At 38.1% G+C, this 24,816-nt stretch overlaps 1 protein-coding gene across 2 annotated transcripts in view; it reads left to right on the forward strand.

The window, feature by feature from the left end:
- Nucleotides 1-24,816, forward strand: part of HS6ST3 (heparan sulfate 6-O-sulfotransferase 3) — a 761,225-nt gene that overhangs the window by 181,165 nt on the left and 555,244 nt on the right. The window lies entirely within an intron of this gene.

Consider the following 24,816-nt stretch of genomic DNA (forward strand, 5'->3'; position numbering starts at 1 on the left):
TTTAAAATTTACATATTTTAAGTTTTAATGTGGCTATTTAATGACTGGATTGTGCAAAATTCCTGCTAACTTTGCTAGCAGCTCAGACAACCAGTAGGAGCTGGCTCCAGTACATCACTGACAATCACACAGTTATAGGTGGAACCGATTATTCAATGCCTGTATTCCCCATGAGAATGTAAACTCAAAAGGCAGGCACTGTTCTTGCCTTGCTGTATCAGTGAGTTTTGGGTCGGGGCAACAGAAGCCACTTAGGTATTCTGAATGGAAAGGGGCTCATACAAGGAACTAGAAGCTTACCCTACTTTGGAAGTTTATGGATGCAAGTGCTTGGGAGCAGGTGACATGTAGGAATTTACACAGAAGCTGTCTGAGAGAATCTCCCAGTCTCAGTGGGAATTTCCTCTGCTGATCTTAGCAGTTCTAAGGAACTGACTTCTGCTATGAGTCTCCTTGCAGCTGCTGCCAGAGAAGTTGAAATCCCACATGGACACCTCTCATTGGATAACTCTAAACTGACACCATACGGGATGGGCATCCTAAAGACTCGTTTCAGGGCTCTCTGAATTTCCTAGAATCTTTACAAGGGCAGAGATGATACCAAAGGGATGACAGACAATCTGCTTCTTGCTCACTAACATAGCACCAGTACTTAGAATAGTGTCTTGCACATAGGAGGTACTTAGTACATCTTGGTTGAATGATTGAAGCCAAGGTATTTATTTAAAGTCCATAACACAGCCATTAGAAAGAGTAATGGCCTTTAGAGCAAAGGAGTTTTTGGGCATCTCACTAAATCATCCTGACCTAGTACATGTGGCAGTTCAGGTAAGTCTGACTTAGGAAATAAATAGTATTCTGAAAGTTAATGTATAACTTACTTGCTTGGAATTCAAAACATATTTCTGCATAACAACAATGATCTAAATGGTAGTGAAGTTTCTAGACTGGTCCATAAAAAGCCATTTCAATCACAACTGTGCTGAAATATAACACTAATAACATAATAGCTCACAACTTTATAAAATATTCTATGAGAGAAAATGCATTCCAAGTCCCAATTCTGGTGCTAGAGCCCCAGTTTTTGCTTTTTCCTCTCTGGCGATGAGTATAGGAATTCCTCCTGCCCAATTCCTGTTTAGAATTTAAGCAAGGGTCAGTGAAATAAAAGAGGACACAAACAAATGGAAGAACATACCATGCTCATGGATAGGAAGAATCAATATCGTGAAAATGGCCATACTGCCCAAGGTAATTTATAGATTCAATGCCATCCTCATCAAGCTACCAATGAGTTTCTTCACAGAATTGGAAAAAACTGCTTTAAAATTCATATGGAACCAAAAAAGAGCCCACATCTCCAAGACAATCCTAAGTCAAAAGAACAAAGCTGGAGGCATCACGCTACCTGACTTCAAACTATACTACAAGGCTACAGTAACCAAAACAGCATGGTACTGGTACCAAAACAGAGATATAGACCAATGGAACAGAACAGAGTCCTCAGAAATAATACCACACATCTACAGCCATCTGATCTTTGACAAACCTGAGAGAAACAAGAAATGGGGAAAGGATTCCCTATTTAATAAATGGTGCTGGGAAAATTGGCTAGCCATAAGTAGAAAGCTGAAACTGGATCCTTTCCTTACTCCTTATATGAAAATTAATTCAAGATGGATTAGAGACTTAAATGTTAGACCTAATACCATAAAAACCCTAGAGGAAAACCTAGGTAGTACCATTCAGGACATAGGCATGGGCAAAGACTTCATGTCTAAAACACCAAAAGCAACGGCAGCAAAAGCCAAAATTGACAAATGGGATCTCATTAAACTAAAGAGCTTCTGCACAGCAAAAGAAACTACCATCAGAGTGAACAGGCAACCTACAGAATGGGAGAAAAGTTTTGCAATCTACTCATCTGACAAAGGGCTAATATCCAGAACCTACAAAGAACTCCAACAAATTTACAAGAAAAAAACAAACAACCCCATCAAAAAGTGGGCAAAGGATATGAACAGACATTTCTCAAAAGAAGACATTCATACAGCCAACAGACACATGAAACAATGCTCATTATCACTGGCCATCAGAGAAATGCAAATCAAAACCACAATGAGATACCATCTCACACCAGTTAGAATGGCGATCATTAAAAAGTCAGGAAACAACAGGTGCTGGAGAGGATGTGGAGAAATAGGAACACTTTTACACTGTTGGTGGGATTGTAAACTAGTTCAACCATTATGGAAAACAGTATGGCGATTCCTCAAGGATCTAGAACTAGATGTACCATATGACCCAGCCATCCCATTACTGGGTATATACCCAAAGGATTATAAATCATGCTGCTATAAAGACACATGCACACGTATGTTTATTGCGGCACTATTCACAATAGCAAAGACTTGGAACCAACCCAAATGTCCATCAGTGACAGATTGGATTAAGAAAATGTGGCACATATACACCATGGAATACTATGCAGCCATCAAAAAGGATGAGTTTGTGTCCTTTGTAGGGACATGGATGCAGCTGGAAACCATCATTCCTAGCAAACTATCACAAGAACAGAAAACCAAACACTGCATGTTCTCACTCATAGGTGGGAACTGAACAATGAGATCACTTGGACTCAGGAAGGGGAACATCACACACCGGGGCCTATCATGGGGAGGGGGGAGGGGGGAGGGATTGCATTGGGAGTTATACCTGATGTAAATGACGAGTTGATGGGTGCTGACGAGTTGATGGGTGCAACACACCAACATGGCACAAGTATACATATGTAACAAAACTGCACGTTATGCACATGTACCCTAGAACTTAAAGTGTAATAATAATAAATAAAAAAAAAAAAACAAAAAAAAAGAATTTAAGCAAGGGGAATAGAAACTTATTGATGTACTCTCAGTTTTAGTCATAACAGAGGAAGTTAAGTTCTGAGTACTGCAATAGTAGTAGATGGAAAATTCTGGGTGGGGGAGAAAGTTCCAGTGGCTATAATGCAAAAGTAAATTCTATGTAAGGGATATTGCTAGTGTTTTATATTAGGGTTTTTTGCATTGTGCTTATTTAATTAAAATCAGAGTTTTCATTGCAATAGACTATAAGCTATACAGTTAAAATTAAATTGGAATAAGCTATATTAAAATTTACATTGAGATATTCTTTAGTAGGTCTTACCAGGTGAGTGAACCATACCTTGGGGATATTAACTCTGGCAGTTCTTAAAGGAATCACTTAGTAAATTACTGCTACAATGAGCCAAAAAATACCCTAAAGAATACTAAGTGCGTGAAGCTTTTGCAGGAGGGATCATGTCTTATTCATTGTGTTATCCTTAAAGAGTTAGCACTAAGTCTAACAAACAGGGATACAATGAATGTCAAATGAAATAATGCAGCTTTTTCAAAGAGCTAAGTTTAGAAAAGGAATCATACACTAAAATAATAGAATTGAATCTAAAGATCCACGTAATATTTCATTAGAAAGACCGAGTAAGAATGGTAGGAAAATTCATATACAGTTAAGGGGAGCTAGAGTTTCTCAGTCATTAGTGCTGCTTGCCAAATAATGCCAGTTCTTGGCCTTCTGGGTAGGATGGCCCTTCCTGATGCCTCATGATGAGGTGGGGCTATGACTAGTTCTGACCAATGAATCGTTGATTAAAACAATAATGCTTGTAGATAATTCTTATAGTCCAGTGCATTTAATTGCTAGTTTGAGATGCTAGGACTTTTTTTCCCCCTTGACGATGTTGACTGGCAGAGTTCTAGATCCTGACTGCTTCATCAGCTTGGGTCCCACGTGATGGCTAGGTAGCAAAAATTCGAAGTCAGTAGGGTGACCATGTAATTTTTCATTCCAACCAGACCACTTTTGAGACTAAGAGGAGGCTGAGACAACAGGTATAAACCAGAACTGTTGGGAGTACACAGGGATGTGTAGTCACTTAGAACTGAATCTTTGTTCCTTTAAGCTACTGAGGCTTGGAGTTGTTTGTTGCTCATGCATAACCTCTTCAGACTGATAACTGGAGTCACTGCCAGAACTGAAGGTGACATTCTCTTTCTGGATTGCCTTTCATTGAGTGTGCAGGTATCGGTTAGGTTTCAAATAACAGAAACTCAACTGAAATTAGTTGAGGCAAAACTAAAGGAAGTTAGCAGCACCTGGAGTCTAACAAAGAGTTAAAAAGTAAGACAATGAGAAGGCACAGAAAGAGCTGAGCCTCAGGAACAATGAGTTTGGGAACCAAACCCTGCCAGGCCCTTGTTTTCTACCTTCTGTCTCTATTTCTCTCTGTGTGGCTTCCTTCCTTCCTTCCTTCCTTCCTTCCTTCCTTCCTTCCTTCCTTCCTTCCTTCCTTCCTTCCCTCCCTCCCTCCCTCCCTCCCTCCCTCCCTCCCTCCCTCCTTCCTTCCTTCCTTCCTTCCCTCCCTCCCTCCCTCCCCCCTCCCTCCCTCCCTCCTTTCTTCCTTCCTTCCTTCCTTCCTTCCTTCCTTCCTTCCTCCTTCCTCCTTCCCTCCCTCCTTCCTTCCCTCCATTCCTCTCCCTCCCTCTTCCTCCCCCCTCCCTTCTCCTTCTCTCTCTTTCTCTGTTTTCTTTTCTTTATTTGATTTTTTCTTTCTTTCAGACAGGGTTTTGCTCTGTTCCACAGGCTGTAGTGCAGTGGGATGATCATGGCTCGCTGCAACCACAAACTCCTGCTCTTTCTTATTAAGACCAACTTTCTTGCACAGTGGTATAAAACATGGCCACTAGCAGCTCCTGAATTCTGAAGTTCTGACTGTTTCCATTATCAAAGAAGGACAGACTTACACATGTTCTGTGAATCCAGTTTCAGAACTTCCAGGCAGAGGTTTCTGTTGGGCATAGGCTTGGAAAGATGTCGACCTTTTAACCAATCAGCTGAGGCCAGGAGGTTGAGTCCTGTAGGACCAAGGCAGTTTCCCTAGGAGCTGCATTAGACTAGGGAGAGGAACACCTTGGAGAAGAAGGAGAGAGGGGTGCTAGGAAGACAAAAACCATAGGTATTTACTCCATATGTGTCTCTGATGTGTGCAGACACCACTAATAAGATAGTTGGGTGGAACTTTTCTTGAGTTATTGTTGGACTTTGGAAACATATATAACATTCTTTCCTCTATACTTTCTTTTGTGATTTTTTTTGGATAAAAGTCTCACATTTGGAAACAGCTAGCTGGAAAATGATGAGTTGTGGGACCAAGGGACTAAGAAAAGCTAACTGACCCACCTGAGCATTGAACCAGAAATGCTGCTCTCCATAGAATTATATTCTAATCGACCAAGCGAAACTGTGGGAACATAAATGACGTAATGACATTGAAAGTGACTTTTTAAAGCTGACTATAAAATTCCATTATCAGTGATTAGCTAACCTAGTCCTTTACACACACACACACACACACACACACACACACACACAGAGAGAGAGAGAAAGAGAATTAGATGACATCAACTGAAGCCTGCCTTCAAGGTTAGATTGTGGCACCTATAATTCTGTTGCAGGCTTCAGCATTGGGTTTATTTCCTAGTGCCTCCTCTCCAGCCACACCTGAGCATAGTGTGTCACTCATTTTCAGTGTAAATCTGGGGAGTGAAAAAACCTGCTCCCAACAAGGTTACCAGCCAAAGTCTCCTATAGCTCTGAAGGTACCAATGATGAAGGGTTGTGTCGTGATGAAAATAATTGCTTTAGTTAGCCATTAAACAGGCTTCAGGGTCAACAAGACGATGGGTTCCTTTCCACGTTTGATTTAGTAGAAGCAGTTAATTATTTTGTTTTTATTATCTTTACCCCCTGCTTCAGAATTATTTACTTAGCACATGGAAGGCAACAGATATTTGTTATTATAAAATCAATTTCATGCCTGACTAGACCATCTCTTCCACCTTTGTCATTACTCTTTGAGCTTTGGGTGTTATCATGGGCTCATTTATGTTTATACAACTAGATGGCAATGAGCCCTACCAATAATTATTTGGGGAATTTGAGTCATACAGCAACTGGCATTGCATTTTCATTCTCATTTTCAGAGAATTTCCATGTATTCATTTTTTCCTCATTTCTGTAGAAATTTCTAATCAATAGAACAATGTTTCCAAAGTCATAGCATCACAACATACTTTCTCCAGTTACGTACATGATATTAAGAATGAATTGTGTATCTAGGGTAAAAATGCAATATGAAGAAGAAGTAAAACACACATCCGTAAGCTATCATTTTGGTTTAAATCATTCTTCTTTGAAATCTTTGTTTCCTCAAGTTGTGTTCCTTTGTTTTCCACAGCTTTTATGCAAGGCTCAAGGTGACAATCAAGACTTTCTGAAATGTCAGTAGCTGTGAAGTTAAATAATCCAAATGCCAGTACCATTCTTCTTCTTCTCTCTCTCTCTCTTTTTGTTTTGGTGGCAGTGGTTCTGAATTAATTTCCAAAGTTTACATAAAATTATGCGTGCAAAGCCTCTCCAAGCCTGTTAAGCACAGCCTGGGTGTAGAGTTGTGGGTGTGGGACAGGAGTTAGTAGGCCTGGTTCCATTAGGACCTGCCCTCTGTTCCCATCGTGCCTTGCCTCTCCCATCATGCCTTACCATTCCCATCATGCCTTGCCATTCTCAGCATGCCTTGATAGCCTCTGACTGCCGTTTGTTGCTGGTGTGGAGGTGCCGCCAGTCAGTGCAGTTTCACTAGGAGTCAGAAGTGAATTTGCTATCACACTTGTCTAAGCAGCCCACCATTTTCCCACTAAGGCAGGATTCCTGCCTTGTTCCTCCCTCCAGCCCTGTCTTGTGTTCTGTGGAACTGGACTCTGACTGATACCCAACAGACCAGTTATATGGAGCATATTGCCATTCTCTGATGCCGTCACTTAATCTTTCCTTTTGATTGGCTTTGACCTTCAATACCCTGCAAACATATTTTGAGTAAGTCCCCAAACCTGGCTGGGAGCACTAGCTCAGCTTCTTACTGACTGTGTGATGCTCAGCAAGTTGGAAAAGTTCTGAAACTCAGTTGCTTTATTTTGGAAACAGGACCAGTATAAATAGTCACCTGTATGTAGCTCACAATTGTTCTAAAGATTCAATACAGTAAAGCATGTGAAAGTATCTTGTACGTATTGCTATACAGGTTAACTATTTTATTTCCATGGATTTCTATTGAAAAATAAGCTCTACAATCTTTATTAGCTAATCTCTCCTAGAAAATTCTTTGCGGTTTAATGTTTGGCATAGGTTATGTGGAAGATTCTTAGACTTTTAAGTGTGCCAGAATCATCTGGGGTGATTTATAGAGATGGTTCCATGCCCACAGATTCTGGCTTTAGGTTTACCATAAGGCTAAGGAACCTGCATTTTGAAAAGCACCGAGTATTAGTTTGCTTTGGCCACGCTACCAAGATACTGCAAGCTGGTGGCTTAAACAACAGTCTTGCAGTTCTGGAGACTAGAACTCCCTCCATACTCTTGTTGGATAAATACTACCAAGAGAGTAGGTTCACGCACTATTCAGTTCTCTGTCCATGAGATCCTCACAACTGGAAAGAATGAAATGTTTACGTACAGGCCCAATCATGCTTCAGTTTGGGACAGATTCCACCACTCTTGCCAAAGTCCCTATTTGGACATATTCAAGAATAAGTTGTTTTCTTTCTGGAATGCCCTTCCTGTATCTTACTAAATATACTTTTTCCATATTTCAAGTTCCATCCAAGTCCACGTACACAGTGAAGTATTCCTTGAATAGCACAGTCTACATGGATCTAGCTTACCTCTGACATTATGGTTGAATTTTACCCTCTGTCTTTGTCTTGTATCATTTACTGGATTATAAATTGGTTGCAACCAGAGATTATGTGTTATGTTCTGGTATTTCTCACCACTTCTATTATAATGTGGAGACCCTAGTAGGTGTACAGTAGATACCACTGTCTTGTTTAAGAGCTATTTGAATGCAGATTAGATTAGAGCTGCTATGCTAAGTAAGAATTTTTGAAAAATACAAGTCAATTTATTTATTTATTCAGAAAGGTGATAGAATTTCCAAATATCCTTGGCAAAGGTTGATGGTTGGGGATATTGTGCTAATTAAGTGGAATATATGCATTCATTGAAATTATAACTATGATAATTATATATCAACATGAAAATGTCACAAATTCTTTTTAAATTTTAAGTGAGGAAAATAACAAAGTTATATTTATACTATAATTACTGCTATGAAAAATCATGAATAAAGGCTGGGAGAGAACACAGATATGAAAATAGTTATATTTGGGTGATAGATTAATGAACAAATTATTTACTTTTAATGCTACAATACTGCTTTCATGAAAATCAAGGGAAAACATAACAGTGATAACCAGTTTGGATTGTTGTCAGCTATGGGAAAAATATTCAGTTGTGGGGAATGGAAAATGACATGAGTTATATAGAGATTTCAGCAGCCTTCAGTGCATGAGCTAATTCTGATAGCATTGTGCTTTTAAGTTTTAGCTTAAATAATAATGAGGACTCAGCTAATCCAGGAGGTATTTTAAAGACATGGCTAACATGGTAACCTGTCTTAGAAGAGCCATCTTGGAAACTTGCTATTTATCTATGCTTATTGTAAGCTTGATATTTCAATTTCCTCCCAGGAGTAGAACTGCCAGTAGGATATCTGAAATTCAAGACCTATGACAATCAATACCTTAAACTTCTTGTACTCAAAATCCACATACAAGCGCTTTTTGGGACTGTCTTGTATTTTGTTTGTGTGGCAAGGAACAGTTTTTGGTCTTTGAATCATCATGTCCTTTTCCAGCATAATATCCTGTGGGGTTTTCATCAGGGAAGAAAGGCAGCACACCGGAGTAAGATTTTGCTATGATTATCTCATCATCTCTTTTCATTTTCAGTGCCACTGGCAAAACTCTTTTTTAAAGAAGGGTTCAGCAAAATGATTGGCACTCGCTAAGTGGCTGATATTGAATAGGAAAAGCCAAGAGCTAATTTTGAAGTCTTTATATAATGTTCTTTGTTTAAAAAATTGAAGAGAAAAAATCCAAAATTAAAAGACTAAGAACTAGAGCAGTCTTGCACCATACTGTTTTAATTGGCTGTTGCTCATGAGAAGAATCAATAATTTCTTTTGAAGTTTTGTATCAACTGCTTAATTTTGATCAAGTCTTGTAATTAATCAGCTGTGAATAAAATGAATCAGCTATAATTTTAACCATGTTTTCTTAAAAAATAGCTACAATGATATAAGTAATGGGTTATCTAACCTTATTCAAGGTTTTATAAATGATTTGATCAGTATTTTAGAGGAACTACAACTTATCAATTAACTCATGAGTTTTGGCAATCACATTTTCAATACCTTTTAAGAACAAATTTATTGAAATGTTAATGTAATTTTGTGTTCTTCAGATATTATACCTGTTTTATTTTAACCATCAAGTAGTAATATAATACCTGCTGAATTTCCAACACTGTGTCAGCTCTCATGGAGGCAGAACAATGAGTGAACAGCAGCCCAGGTTACGGACTTCATCCTCAAAGATCTTACAATATAAATGGAGGAACAGATAATACATGAAACCATCAGAGAATAATTGACTTTCAATGTATCATTGTAACTGTGTATAAATAAAGTAATTTCAGAAAAGGAAGAAAGCTTGAATAGCCAAAGTTCACACAGATGGTGAATGTTGCAAACAGAAGTCAAATCCAGGCAATCAGAACCCCGAGTTTTTTCCTTTAATCATTATTCTAATGCTATCTCTCCACATACTTACATTAATTATTACTCATCATGAGTAATCATTGAATGGTTTGTTTACTCATATATTTATTGAACATGTAGTGTATGCTGGGTATGGTGGATATTTTGGTGAACAAGATATATATGGTCTCTAGCATTGTGGAGTTTATAGTTGAGGGCTAGGAGAATATAAACATTAAACAAATAGCTATAGAAATTATAAGTGATACAAAGAGCAAGTTTCAGAGTGTTAGAAGCACTCAACAGGAACATCTAATCTTGTCTGGAGAGGCTAGACAAACATTGACTGCAGAAAGAAAACTGCCACATTAAGAACTAAGAGCTGAGTAGAATTTATCTAGACCCCAGCCATGGCCATTCTTATTAAAGAATCCTGCTACTTCTGTTAGCTGTTTATCTACTTTCCTACCTGCTCTATTTCCTTTTCTTCTTTCTTACCTTCTTTATCTCAGAACTGCTCTTTTGTCTTTTGCACATCACATAGAAGAGTAGTCATTAGCATTCAGTCAGCATGCTTCTTTAATTCTGTATTGGGAGTACTTTGGCAATGTTTGGAAATTCTCAATTGTGCCTATAGTTTGGTGTTCAGAGGTTTCTTCTCACTGTCACCTCATAAAACTATATATTTTTGCTACTTTAATTTTCTTTTATAAGATTGTTAATATTTTTACAAGATATCTAATCATTTTGTATAAAAAATGGCAAGGGATTACAACTCCCTAAAAGGTTTGAATTTTTGCTCCTGTGGCTTCAGCTGTGTGTGGACATAGCTTCTGGGTTTGTCAGCCCTTTGCCTTGGTGTCCTCAATCAGTAGCTTGGCAACATATTACAGTGGCAGGTTCTTGTTGTCTGTCAACATAAAGCTTGCTTTGTGTACAGTATTAGCTCCTGGATGGTTCTGCAAAAGCGATGTGTCACTGAAATTTTCTTTTTTGACAAGTCTCTTACCTGGTGGTTAATAGCTGCGATGAAATATTTTTTCTTCAAGAAATGAGCCATTTCTTCTTGGCCATATGTTCTAGTCTTTGATGATATATTTGCCAAAAAATTGCCAATGACACCTTCTTTTTTTCTGTCCATTTAAAAAGAATCTACCATTTCTCCATTCTACGTTTATTATTTCTATCAGCAAAGTGATGTGTAACTGCAGCCTCTCAGGCATTATATTGTAAACCAATTGAATGATTGCCTTCAACATGAGGGACCCAGTGTAGAGAAAGAAGAGGTGACAAATTCAGGATGTATTCCGTTCAGCAACAAATAAAGTAGAAAAGTAGATTTTTACTAAATTGTTTGAACAATCAGAGAGTTCAAACTCCCCAAAGAGAGTATATATTTTGTAATCAATATAAAATGAGTTATGTTTTTGTCCCTCTTGTACTACATAACACAAAACCTGCTGGATGTATTTACAGTTGTGGAGAAATCTAGAAGATAGGTCTAGCGTAGCCTGTCTTAAAAGAGCTTTGTGGCCTATGCAAAATTTATGCAGATTTACCTCAATGTGATAGCCATTTTCTGGTGCAATAGTTAATATTGCATCAGAATAAGAAGTACATGTGCCAGAGAGACAAACCACACATATAAAGACACCATATATTTATAAAACAAATGCTAATTTCAATGTAAGATTCAAATCAAAGTAACGACACGAGCTCTTAATTGTAGATATTGGTTTTTAATATCCTGCTTCTCTTAAGGGCAGCTCTTTTCAGCATACTCCCAGGCAGCAACAGAAATTTGTTTTTTTTTTTTTGTTTGTTTTTTGTTTTTTGTTTTTTGAGATGGAGTCTCACTCTGTCACCAGGCTGGAGTGCAGTGGTGCAATCTCAGCTCACTGCAACCTCCGCCTCCTGGTTCAAGCGATTCTCCTGCCCTAGCCTCCCAAGTACCTGGGACTACAGGTGCGTGCCACCACATCCAGCTAATTTTTGTATTTTTAGTAGAGACGGGGTTTTACCACGTTGGCCAGGATGGTCTCAATCTCTTGACCTTGTGATCTGCCCACCTCAGCCTCCCAAAGTGCTGGGATTACAGGCATGAGCCACCGTGCCCGGAAATTTATATCTTTAAGGATAATTGATTGCTTTGAGCTCTGTGAAGAAAATCAGCCAATTTCTCATAAATGTGAGTATTGCTAGCATGAAAACCAGAAACAACTGTGCATGCTTTTTTTGGTATTAACAGAATAGGTAAAATTGCAGTAAGAATGATTCAGACAACTGTGAGGAGAAAGACCAGTAGTACAGGTAATGTCTCTCTAGCACTACAATAGAATTTTGAGGGCTATTGTGGAAGTTTTGTCCCGATGGCTTTAAAAATAGCATATTGTCACCAGTCTGAAGTGGCTAACTTGCCTGCATTCAGAAGTATTTACTAGACATCTTAAAATTGCTGGAAATGTTTTTATACTGGGACTTGAATTATCGTTCTGGTTCTAATACTAATTAGTTCTATGGTCATAGGCATATTTCCAAAAAGAGAAAATGAAGGAGTTATGTTGGATACTCTTTGACGTTACTTAGACCTGTGAATTCTTTCAGACTCCCCCCACGAAACGTTAGGTAATCGCAGTCATCATATTTTGCATGACTGACTGTTGTCCTCATGGCAAGATTACATGTAATCAATGCTACAGGAAGAGCTCAAGAGATTTGTAATAAGAATTTTTCAGTGGGTCCACTTGGTGACATAGCTGGACTTAAGACTACTGGTTGTGATAATACTTATGTAAAGTTCTATATTTATGTGAATTCTCTGAATTTTATAAGTACTGTTGATAGGTTAACCTCTGTTGTATTTTAATCTTCTAAATCTTCTCAGTAACTATTCTAAACTTTTCAAAATGTCTTCACATCTAATGTATCTTCTGTGGTCTGCAAAATAAGCCTGGGAAGGGGGTATGTCATGAGTCCTCTCCCTGAGCCCAGTCATGCAAAGATGTGAGAATGTTGGAATGCGGGTGGACGGAGGGGGTGACTCTTCTGGAGTTGGTATCCCATGGAAGAGAGAGAAGTCAGTAGTCAGGAAGTCCAGTCAAAGTCAGCGGCTGGGAGGAGTCCAGCTAGATGTGCGCTGTTAGAAGCATGATCTTTCGCCAGGTGAAGGTCAACATCCAAGGGGTCAAGCAATAGTGAAGTAGGTGCAGAGCAGACAAGATGTTTCAGGAGACACATCCATGCATATTGAATTCCCGTACAGAGTAGAGGAAGAGCTGGGTATACTCAGTAACCAATGAGGAACGTATGTGGGTCAGTGGGGTAAATGGACTTACCCAAAGTTGTTCTGTTCTCATGCCATGGAATGCCAGGAATTAAACCTACATCTTTTGCCTACAGTATCTCATTAAAATATTTAATTTATTCTATTTCTAAATACAACATTTAGTTTCTTCTTCACCCTCTCACTGTCAGGATTAGGGTACTCCGAGTATGTTTAATAATATGTAAGTTCTTACATAGAATTTTTACTCTGTCTCATGATGCACTAACCTGAAAGCAAATTTGTGAAACAATATCCTGGTCAGGAGGTGTATCATGAAAACCCGAGGCTGCATATTTGTTCAATAAGGTTGCTTTCCTTGCAAGCAGAGTTTTAGAATTCAGGGTCTACTCAAAGGGCTGTTGTGATCATGAATTTTTAAAATCAGTTATTGTTTAACATAAAATAGCAAATAAGGAATACAAGCCTGGTTACCTAAGGGCAGCACTGTTGGCTGGAAAACCCATTCACTCCACAGCTGTCCCCAGTTCCAAAAGTCCCTGATGAGGAACCTGGCTGGCATCTCTTGAATGTCTCTCCCTCACTGTGCTCCAAGCATCTGCTATGCCAGACTCATTGTTCGCTTCTGTCATTTCAGAGACGTTGATGATGGTGATGCAGGGAGTTTTTTTTTTTTTTTTTCTTGCAGAAAAATGCAAACAAATGTTTGATCAATAGGTTCATTTATTTGTATATTTGTTTGATTATTTGTTACCTTTCCACTTCTAAGTAATAAAGTATTCTTTATTATCCACCTGAATTAAGTCCTTGTTGTTCTTGCTTAGTAACTCTGCAAGCTGCTAAGTCAGTCCTATCCAGTTCTCCATCCCAGCAAAAGCTGTTATTTATGACTGCGAAGACTATTTTCATTCTAATGAGGTTGTTTCCTCGTTTTTGAAAATGTTTATCTTGTAATATTTGAATATATAAACTGTACGTAATATCATCCTAACAAGAACACCTAACTGGAACAATTCTGTTGCTTCTGTCTTGTCCTCCCCGCATACTTCATCTCTGTGCACCCCTACCCCCGAGGAAATAGTGTCCTCAGTTGCCTTTTAATTTGTAGTTTCATCACCTACACCTGAATGACCAAACCATATACCATTTAGTTTCATTCATTTTGTAATCTCAAAATGGATATGTGTATGTGTATAATTGTCTATAATTTGCATTTTTCCAACAAAATTATGTTTGTAAGGCATTTCTGTTACTGCTCCTTATGGGACAGTGCTTTTAAAAGTGCTTTTTAATGTGCATACAGATCACCTTGGGAGCTTGTTAAAACATGGATTCTGACGCAGTTCGTCCATGGCGGGACCTGAGGCTCTGTATTGCCAGCAGGCTCCAGGTCTTGCTCATGCTCTGGGTTGCGGGTCCCCCTTTGACTAGCAAGGTTATAGAGCATACAGATGGTTCACAATGAATAAGTGTTGCCTTACTCTAAAATGGATAGTTTGCTTATTAAATGCTGGCATACCTTCCTGAAAACATGCATTTTTATTCTATTTGTTTCTTTTCCCAAATCTGAACAGAAAGATGGAGATTCTGAAAAGAATCATGGGGCCAGCCCCCTTTGACCTAAGCACAATGATTAGCAATGCCTTTATCTAAAAGCCGTGGGGTAACAGGGAACCAAATTTTTCCCCGTTGATGTTTTGGTTGTGTATTAGTCAGGGTTCTCTAGAGGGACAGAACTAATAGGATAGATGTATATATAAAGGGGAGTTTATTAATGAGTATTGACCCACACCATCACAAGGTGGGGTCCCACAATAGGCCGTTTGCAAGCTGAGGAGCAAGGAAGCCAGTCCAAGTCCCAAAACCTCAAAAGTAAGGAAGCCGATAGTGCAGCCTTCAGTCTGTGGTCAAAAGTCTAAGAGTCCCAAAGCTGAATAACTTGGAGTCTGAGGGTGTTCGAGGGCAGGAAGCATCCAGCATGGGAGAAAGATGGAGGCCGGAAGTCTAAGCCAGTCTAGTCTTTCCGTGTTCTTCTGCCTGCTTTTATTCTGGCTACGCTGGCAGCCGATTAGATGGTGCCCACCCAGATTGAGGATGGTCTGCCTTTCCCAGTCCACTGACTCAAATGTTAATCTCCTTTGGCAACACCCTCACAGACACACTTGGGAACAGTACTTTGCATCCTTCAGTCCAATCAAGTTGACACTCAATATTAACCATCACAGGTTGGATGCTTTTTTCTAAGGTTTTTGTAGAGAGGATACTGGTCAGCTTTTTTTTTTTTTTTTTTTTTTTTTTTTTTTTTTTTTTTAAACTGGGATTTTCTGGAAATGAAAATGTACATTGGCTATGCATATATTAATATCTTAGGGCTTTAAGATTGAATGCATATTTGTACTTATTAGTCTTGCACTTCATCGCTTCGTGATCTTTGGCTCTGGTAAGGTCTTGATAGTGTAAGGTAATCAACTGGTAAAAAAAGAGCACGAGGCCGTGTGACAGAACTTCAAGCACCTCTTCAGTGTGATTCAGCTGAAAGATCTACAACTCTGACATGTTGATGATTTATCATCCTTGTGCTCCTCAGCACATAAATTTCAAGGAGCAGCTGACACTTCTGATCATCTCAAAGATACACTATTTAGCAATAATTTAACTTCCGGAGAGACTAAAGATACTTTTATTTAGTGCTATTTATTCTACTTCTAAATTCACGATACTAAGCTATGAAACTATAACCATCTTCCATTTTTAGAACAGCCATTTAGCCATTGAGAAGATGGAAAATATGGTCACATATTATATGTGATTTAATAAAGCAGTATAGAATAGGGAATTGGGCTCCTAGATTCTAATAGTTATCTGGCCTTAGTGAGAGAAATTGGTGTTCTGAGGAATAAGTCGTGAATTAGTTCACACAATATTTACCGTTACTCTAATGATGAATTTGGTAGGCGCGCTGTGGATTGGAGAGTCTGGCCTGTTTGGAGATATAAGAGGCGAAGTTTAACTTAAAGGACAAGGTATCTTTCCATTGCAAGGAAGATAAACCTATCTCAAATTGGTTTAAGCAAAAAGGGGAATTTCTGTGCTCACATAACTGGCAAGTCTTATGGTTCTCTAGCTTCAAGCATGGATAGATCCAGGGGCTTAATGAAGTTATCAGATTGGTATCTCTCTCTTTAGCTCTCTTCCTTCTGCCTCCCTTCCTCTCCCTCTCCCTCTCTCTCTCCCTCTTTCCCTTTCTCTCTCTTCCACTTTCCCTTCCTCCCTCCTTGCCTCCCTCTCTTTCTTTCTCTCTCTTCCTTCTGCCTGCCTTTCTCTTCCTCTTTCCCTCCCTCCCTTTCTCTCTCTTTCTTCTTCCTGCCTTTCTCTTCCTCTCTCTCTCCCTCTTTTCCTCCCTTATTTTCTCTCTCTCTTCCTTCTTGCCTCCCTTCCTCTCCCCTCTCTCTTTCTCTTTCCCTCACTTCCTCCTTCTTTCTCTTTCTCAGTTCTGTTTTCCTTGGTGTTGGCTTCATTCTTCCCAGCGATTGTCCAGGTTGGCAACCTGCAGCTTGAGGCTGACATTGTCTGACAAGTGGCAATCTCAGAGAACAGAGTGAGGCACTTTCTGTGTAGCTTAGGCAGTTAGTTCTCCCCTTCTGCTTTATTTTAGCTTCTCCCTCTTTTTCTGCTTTAACAATTTAATTCTTAATCATTTAGTCCTGAAATCCCTCCAGTTTCCTTTCTGAGTTACCCCTCGTTCTCTATAGACCTACATACAGTCTTTGAAAGCTCTGGATGTGCGTGTGGAGGAGGGGGGGGCTTGTTTAAAATTTTATTGGGTAACGTTTAACATCCTGTAAACATGTTCATAATACATTAAGTAGAAAAACGGATCTCCAGTAGCTGTAGACTACGGCATCCTTCAAAACACAGATTAGAGTCTGTAGGTCTATAGGCGTGATACGGATAACAACAAAGATACGCAGTAGGATATTCTCCACAGAGTTAACAGTGGTTGTGGCTAAGAAAGCGTGAATTTCAAAAATTTAGCTTAGTATTGTTACGTCTTTACTTTGAGGAGTTTGTATTCCCCGGAAATGGCACCTTCACTCTCCTGATGGGAGATGTGCTTGTCTGTGCTTGGTTCCGTTACCTCGGGAGCTGAGTTGAGAGGAAGACTGGGGGTTTCAACACTGGGTATGTGGACTTTTGCCTAATACTCCTGTTTTCAGGATGGTACAGATACTGACCCTTAGTCATACCTGAGGAGAGGTTGTGTGTGTGTGTGTGTGCGCGCGCGTGCATGTGTGTGTGAGTATGCATGCGTGTGAGTGTGTGTGCGTGTGTGTGTGTGTCCAGGCTGTGCTGAGCAAAGCAGCAAAACAGATCTGGGAGAGAAACAGAATCCCCCAGCACCCATAGCAGCAATGCCAGGGCAAAGCCTCTCCTCTGGAGGTCCTTAGAAAACAAGGAGATCTTTGTCACCAAGGCACAGTGTAGTAGAAGTTGACTCCAGCAGCTACAGTCCCTGATTCTCAGTTTTCTCATAAAAGTAAATCGGATGAGCTTCTATATAACATCTCAGACATCCCTGTTGAATTCATAAGTAAAAATCTAAATGAATTACTTTTTATTAAGGTGTACTTCCAAATGCTTAATATCCATGAGATAAATCTGATTTACTTCATTTTAAGAAGTCTTATCCATAAAAACATACAGGAAAATCTTATATAATACCTTAAAATATTTTAATTTTTGGCAATTTTAAGATCCTTAAGGAGCTTTAGCTTTTTAGAGCTATTTTAAGATCTTTAAAGAACATTATCCACATATACCTCAATATAAGTCATTACTTACTGTCAAGCAACGTGTGGAAAGTAGTTTAGTGAACATTTTAAAATGGAATAATACCTAACATCAAATTTAAAGTAACATTTAATTTTTTTAAATTTTTCTTTTCATGGAATTTATGGCTCAGTGCTGAAAATAATTATAATATTTTTTATCCCCACTTCATACAGAGATGAATATTTCTACTCTAGTTAATTCTTCATTCTTCTTGCTATTAACTTAGTATGTTAGATGTTGTCATAAAATGGAAATAGCTAATAGGCATTGGGTGTTGCGTTAGTCTTCCTTCTTAGCTCCTGTTTCTCCCCTCTCTTTCCTTTTTATTCTTTAATTCTATACTTTTTTAGTGAAAAAATCATAGCAACTAACATTAGTTGCTATGTGCTAGGCTATCTGCTAAGTGCTTTCCATGTCCTAGATTATTTAATTCTCACAGTGATCCTGTGGGGATTGATGGTTATCTCCATTTTGCAGATGTGGAGGCTGAAGCTTCAAAGTTTAATTAGCAAATTTGAAGCTTTGTATGCTGTATAGCTGTGGTTTTCAAATGTAGTTCCTAGACCAGAAGCCTCAACTTCATTTGGGAACTTGTGAGAAGTGCAAATTGTTGGGACTCATTGCAGATTTACTGATTCAGAAACTTTGAAGGTGAGGCTTGGAAATCTGTTGTAATAAGCCCTAAGGGTGATTTTGATCTATACATAAGTTTGAGAGCCACTGATGTAATTCCTTTCTGAATCTGATCTGAAAATTGTGCTATATTGTTGACTTTTCCCTTTGTTATAAATATACACATAAAAATTTGTTATTGTAATTTGTTACATTTTTAAACCTCTGAACAAATTATTAAAAACTCTTGTGTTTAGATAGATTTCTTATAATATAGTTTATTCTGTTTTTTTTTTAATTTGTATTTTGGACTAGATTACTCAAAATGTTACCAGCTAGAATCTGAGAATGCTGTAATATATAGAAAAAAATAGCTACCATGACCAACTAGGGTTACTGTCTGGGAATATAAGGATGGGTCAGATATCAGGAAATCTATGAATATAATTTACCATATCAACAAATTAAAGGAGAAAAATTCATTACATTCATTGAAAAAGTGTTTGATAAATGTAGCAGCCATTCCCAATAAAAATTCTAAGCAAAATGGAAATAAAAGGAAAATATTTCAGCATGATAAAGACCATTTACTAAAATAATCAGCAAACATCACCTTAAATACTAAAACCCTAAATCATTTTCATTGAAATCTGGATAGAGAAAAAGATGCCTTCTTTTGCTCATATTATTAGTTTCATTGGTTGAAGTAAATGCAACAAATCAGGAAAATAAAATCATAGATATAAGTATAATTAAAGAAAAAGCAAAGTCAACTTTTTTTTCCTAAAGAGATTTCTTACATATCTAGAAACCCCAAGAGATGCTGCTAAAAATGGCTAGAATTGATGAGGGAACTTTATAAAGAGCCTGGTTATAAGAGAAATATTCAAGCTTTCTTTATACTATCAATAGTCACTTAGAAATGGAAATAGGAAAATTATTCCAGTCATAAAAATGACAAAAAATTTAAAATACAACAAGAAAGCCGCGGAATTTATAGGAATGAAATTATAAAAAAATATTGAAGAATATAAAACAAGACAAACAAATAAAAGAACTAATAGTCTATTTGTAATATATAAACTCAATGCCTTTTCATTTAGAAACTCAAGTTATTTTTTTAATTGAATTAAAAAATTCAAGATTAAGAAAAAAGAACACTGGATAAAAAATTAAAATATAAAGAAAAGAAGAATAAAAAGCCATTTTCTTGCTGGATATCAAAACATACTATAAAACAACTGTGATGGCAACAATGTCGTGTGGGAATAGAGCAAAGATAGATTGGTAGACTGGAGTAAGTACCCTGAAACAGATCTCACTATATCTGGAAACAATCCATGATAAAGGTGACATCTTATTTCACTTTGAAAATAATGATTTAGTTAATAAATAATGCTCACACAACTGGCAATCAAAATAAATGGGTACCATTATTTTATATATATGCAAAATTAATTTCAAGAGAATAAAAGAACCAAGTTAAAAAATAAAATTCAAGAGGGAAATTAACCACAACTGTATTAACATGCAGGTTGTGGAGACCTTTCTAACCAAGACAGGAAGTCTGGAAGCTATTAAAGGAAACACTTTTGGTCACCTGAAAGTAAAATATTTGAGTATGGCAGATGCTACAAAGGCAATAGACTGGCCATAGCTTGAGAGGATACTTTTGATGTGTGTTTTCCAAGGAAGCAGAATCTGAGGCTGTGATTTAAGGGGTGAAGCTTTATCTGTAAGGTGCAAACCCGGGTTAGCGAGCGTGAGGATTAAAGAAAGAGAAGCAAGAGAACATGATGTGTCACTGCTTCTCAAGAAGACACATAAGACGCAGCAGGTCACTTGGCTGGCGTATTTTCTCCCCATATGACCCTTCTCAAATGAGCCGCAAGGAGGACTTATCTTCTGAGAAGTCTATGGGAAGGGAGGGAGGACAGGGAATTTGTCTGCCTAGCTAGCCCCGCTCTGTGTCTTCTTTTCTGTTGGTCATTGCTTGTCCTGTGGGCAGTTAGCTTGCAGAGGGTGTCACTACAGCTCCTTGATGCTCCCCCCGATGCCATTTCCCATGTTCCCTATTGCGATGTTTCATGTTCGTCTAGAAGTGGTCCAGAAACTGAGCATGTGGCTGGGCAGGGCAGCATAACAGGGGCCAAGGGGAATGGCCTGACTCATCCAGGGTTCGCACCTGGTTGCATCCCTGTGGTGTTCATGGGTTTAATAGGCAGGTAATATGACCAAGGGGATCCGAGGAGAGGCAGGAGATTTGTATTCGGTACAATAGAAGAAAGAGATAAAAAGGCCTTTCAAAGAAGTACAAATCCCAAAAGACACCCTGACAAGGTGAATGACCGCCTTGGTAGATTTAATATTCAGGGCATGTGCCACAATAAGAGGATTGGAGCCAAGAACTGCCCCATGGCTTGGAGGGCTCCTGCTTTTTCTCACATGCATCCTGCTGCCACTGCTCTGGTCAAAGCTACCATCAGCTCTTGCCTGCATTAGGAGGAGGCAACCTTTACATCGGCCTTCCTACCTCTACTCTCTTCCCAGTCTCAGTCTATTCCCAGTATAGCAACCAGAGTAATCTCATTAAAATCGAAGTCACAGCACTTCATTCCTTGGCTCAGAACCCACCTATGGCTTCCCATCTCTTTTAGCGAAAAAGCTGAAGTCCTTAAAATGACCTGTAAAAGCTCTACCTGAGGCAGCTGACTGTCACCTCTCTGATTTCATCTGCTACCACAACCACCATGTGCCTCCTACCTCCAGCTACAACTGATCTCTTCACTGTTCCTCCCATAGGCCAAACATCCTCCACCCCAGGGCCTTTGCACTTGCTGGTAATGCCCTTCCCTGGGCTATCCATTGCCTTATTTTCTTGCTTCCATTCTCACTGTTTACTCAGAAGCCATCTTTTCTGTGAAGTCTTTCCTGACCACCGTTTAAATATTCTCAAATTCATCCTGACATTTTATATTCTTCATATCCTGCCTATTTTATTCTTTTATTTTAGCATTTGCTAATATAACATACTATATATTTTACTTACTTATTTTTTTCTATTTTCTGTCTCTCTCATAGAATGTGGCCCCTCTCTGTGTCATTCAATACTTAATCCTTAGGGCCTCATATAGTCTCTGGTGTATAGTAGATGCTCAATAAATATTTGTTAAATGAATAAATGACCAACAAAACAAGAATAAGGCCTAGATTCTGCCAGCCTTGGGCTTGTTTAGTATTGATGACAAGGGTTGGTGGTTGTGTGGAGACAGAGTGAGGCACCCTTGAATTCTCAACATGCCTGGTGCAGTCCATGTTTTGGGAAAGGATAGGAACTGCCATGTTCCTGAATATGAGCTAGGAAACAAGGAAAATCTGCGTGCTAGTGGGGAAAGATGAAGAAATCTTATTGGGAATATAAAATGTCTGATTTGGATTTATTTTTATAATAAGCTTTTGATTTTAATAAAAAACATTGATGATCCTGACAAGTGAATAAAATAAATGCATTTATTTTAAAAAATTTATTCTCAGAATATAAACCCTTTTCATTTAATGATATGATGAGTTATCGAAATATTATTTTGTGCTGTGATGAAGCTTTCTGTTAATGACTTAAAACTGGAAAAAGAAGTGCTGCTAGCAAAATTAAAACCAAAATGTGATTGATTTTGGAAAGCTTATCTAGGCAGGATTCTATTCCAATGAAATAAATGTAAAATAATGATCTGATTCACAATGCAGGAAGATCCTAATGATTGTTTTTTGCATAAAAAGCACATTCTTGTTCATACCGTGGAGTACTTATTGAGTACATGTGGTTTGTCTCATATGTCAAACTTGTGTTCCATAGCAAGCTATATTACAAGATGCCAAGAGTTATGTTGTAAGTTTTTTTTTTCTGTGATTAAATACGCTTGGAGAACCTTGACTTCTGAGATGGTAAATATCTAAGAGAGGTTTTGAAATATGTTATAATTCCCATATCATGGAATACTTTTTCTGTAAAACACCTATTAACATGTGTGAGAATGGTGTTTTATGTAAGTGAATTTAGGATATATTTAGCATAAAATATTAATATGAAGTTTTTAGAAATTTAGAGAAAGTCTGTGTGTGTATAAAAGTTTAGAAGGTTTCTATTACTTTAAAGTGATAGCTAATTTTGACTTTTCTGATGTTAATTAAGCATCTGTACATGAAAGACCATGATAATCCAGTTATTTTATTTTAACAAGGTAGGTTTTGTATTTTAAATTTTATTTCTTTGAGCAGTGGAGTGATTCATCATGGATTTGATGGGGTGTGTCTGTTCAAGTGTTTGTTATTAAAAACAGCCATTTATGATGAACATTTTTTCATGTGTCTGTTGGCTGCGTAAATGTCTTCTTTTGAGAAGTGTCTGTTCATATCCTTCGCCCACTTTTTGATGGTGTTTTTTTTTCTTGTAAATTTGAGTTCTTTGTAGATTCTGGATATTAGCCCTTTGTCAGATGAGTAGTTGCAAAAATTTTTTCCCTTTCTGTAGGTTGCCTGTTCACTCTGCTGGTAGTTTCTTTTGCTGTGCAGAAGCTCTTTAGTTTAATTAGATCCTATTTGTCAATTTTGGCTTTTGTTGCCATTTGCTTTTGGTGTTTTAGACATGAAGTCCTTGCCCATGCCTATGTCCTGAATGGTATTGCCTCGGTTTTCTTCTAGGGCTTTTATGATTTTAGGTCTAACATTTAAGTCTTTAATCCATCTTGAATTAATTTTTGTATAAGGTGTAAGGAAGGGATCCAGTTTCCGCTTTCTACATATGGCTAGCCAGTTTTCCCAGCACCATTTATTAAATAGGGAATCCTTTCCCCATTTCTTGTTTTTGTCAGGTTTATCAAAGATCAGATGGTTATAGATGTGTGGTATTATTTCTGAGGGCTCTGTTCTGTTCCATTGGTCTGTATCTCTGTTTTGGTACCAGTACCATGCTGTTTTGGTTACTGTAGCCTTTTAGTATAGTTTGAAGTCAGGTAGTGTGATGCCTCCAGCTTTGTTCTTTTTGCTTAGAATTGACTTGGCAATGTAGACTCTTTTTTGGTTCCATCATCACTGGCCATCAGAGAAATGCAAATCTAAACCACAGTGAGATACCATCTCACGCCAGTTAGAATGGCGATCATTAAAAAGTTAGGAAACAACAGGTGCTGGAGAGCATGTGGAGAAATAGGAACACTTTTACACTGTTGGTGGGACTGCAAACTAGTTCAACCATTGTGGAAGACAGTGTGGCGATTCCTCAAGGATCTAGAACTGGAAATAGCATTTGACCCAGCCATCCCATTATTGCGTATATACTCAAACGATTATAAATCATGCTGCTATAAAGAAACATGCACACGTATGTTTATTGTGGCACTATTCACAATAGCAAAGACTTGGAACCAACCCAAATGTCCATCAATGATAGACTGGATTAAGAAAATGTGGCACGTATACACCAAGGAATACTATGCAGCCATAAAAAAGGATGAGTTCGTGTCCTTTGCAGAGACATGGATGCAGCTGGAAACCATCATTCCCAGCAAACTATCGCAAGAACAGAAAACCAAACACCGCATGTTCTCACCCATAGGTGGGAACTGAACAATGAGAACACTTGGACACAGGAAGGGGAACATCACACACCAGGGCCTGTTGTGGGGTGGAGGGAGGGGGGAGGGGTAGCATTAGGAGTTATACCCAGTGTAAATTATGAGTTAATGGGTGCAGCACACCAACATGGCACATGTATACATATGTAACAAAACTGCACGTTGTGCACATGTACTCTAGAACTTAAAGTATAATAAAAAAATTTGCTATAAAAAAAAAATAAATAAAAACAGCCATTTAAATTAAAAGTACCTTATTAATGTCAAATGGTATTTTGTCCTTCAGGACATTTTGTAATCTATACAAGCAAATGGGTGAATTTTCAAATTCTTAATTTTAGTTACCTTTCTATTAAAAGTATAAAACTATAAATATAGTACTTCAGCTGAGTAAACAGTAGGTTGACAAATATTTATTGAGCCTGCTACTGTGCCAGGTACTAATAGGCACTGGGGACTGACAGAGATAAGAATTCTGTTCCTAAGGAGAATTCATTATAAGGCAGAATTCAACTTGGTGAATAAATAGCAAGATTATTAGAATAACTTTAGTCTGCTTTCTAGTTATTAAATTGAAAAGAAAACAAGTTTTCTGTTTTATTCCATTTCAAACAGTTTCACATTTTAGAGTGAAAATTCTAAATAATTTAAAACATTTCTTAGACAAAATATGCTAAACATGAATTGCTGCTTTTATATGCTGTATTATCAGGTGCTAGTTC

Source organism: Macaca fascicularis, chromosome 17 (assembly GCF_037993035.2).
Source record: "Macaca fascicularis isolate 582-1 chromosome 17, T2T-MFA8v1.1".
Taxonomy (NCBI): Eukaryota; Metazoa; Chordata; class Mammalia; order Primates; family Cercopithecidae; genus Macaca; species Macaca fascicularis.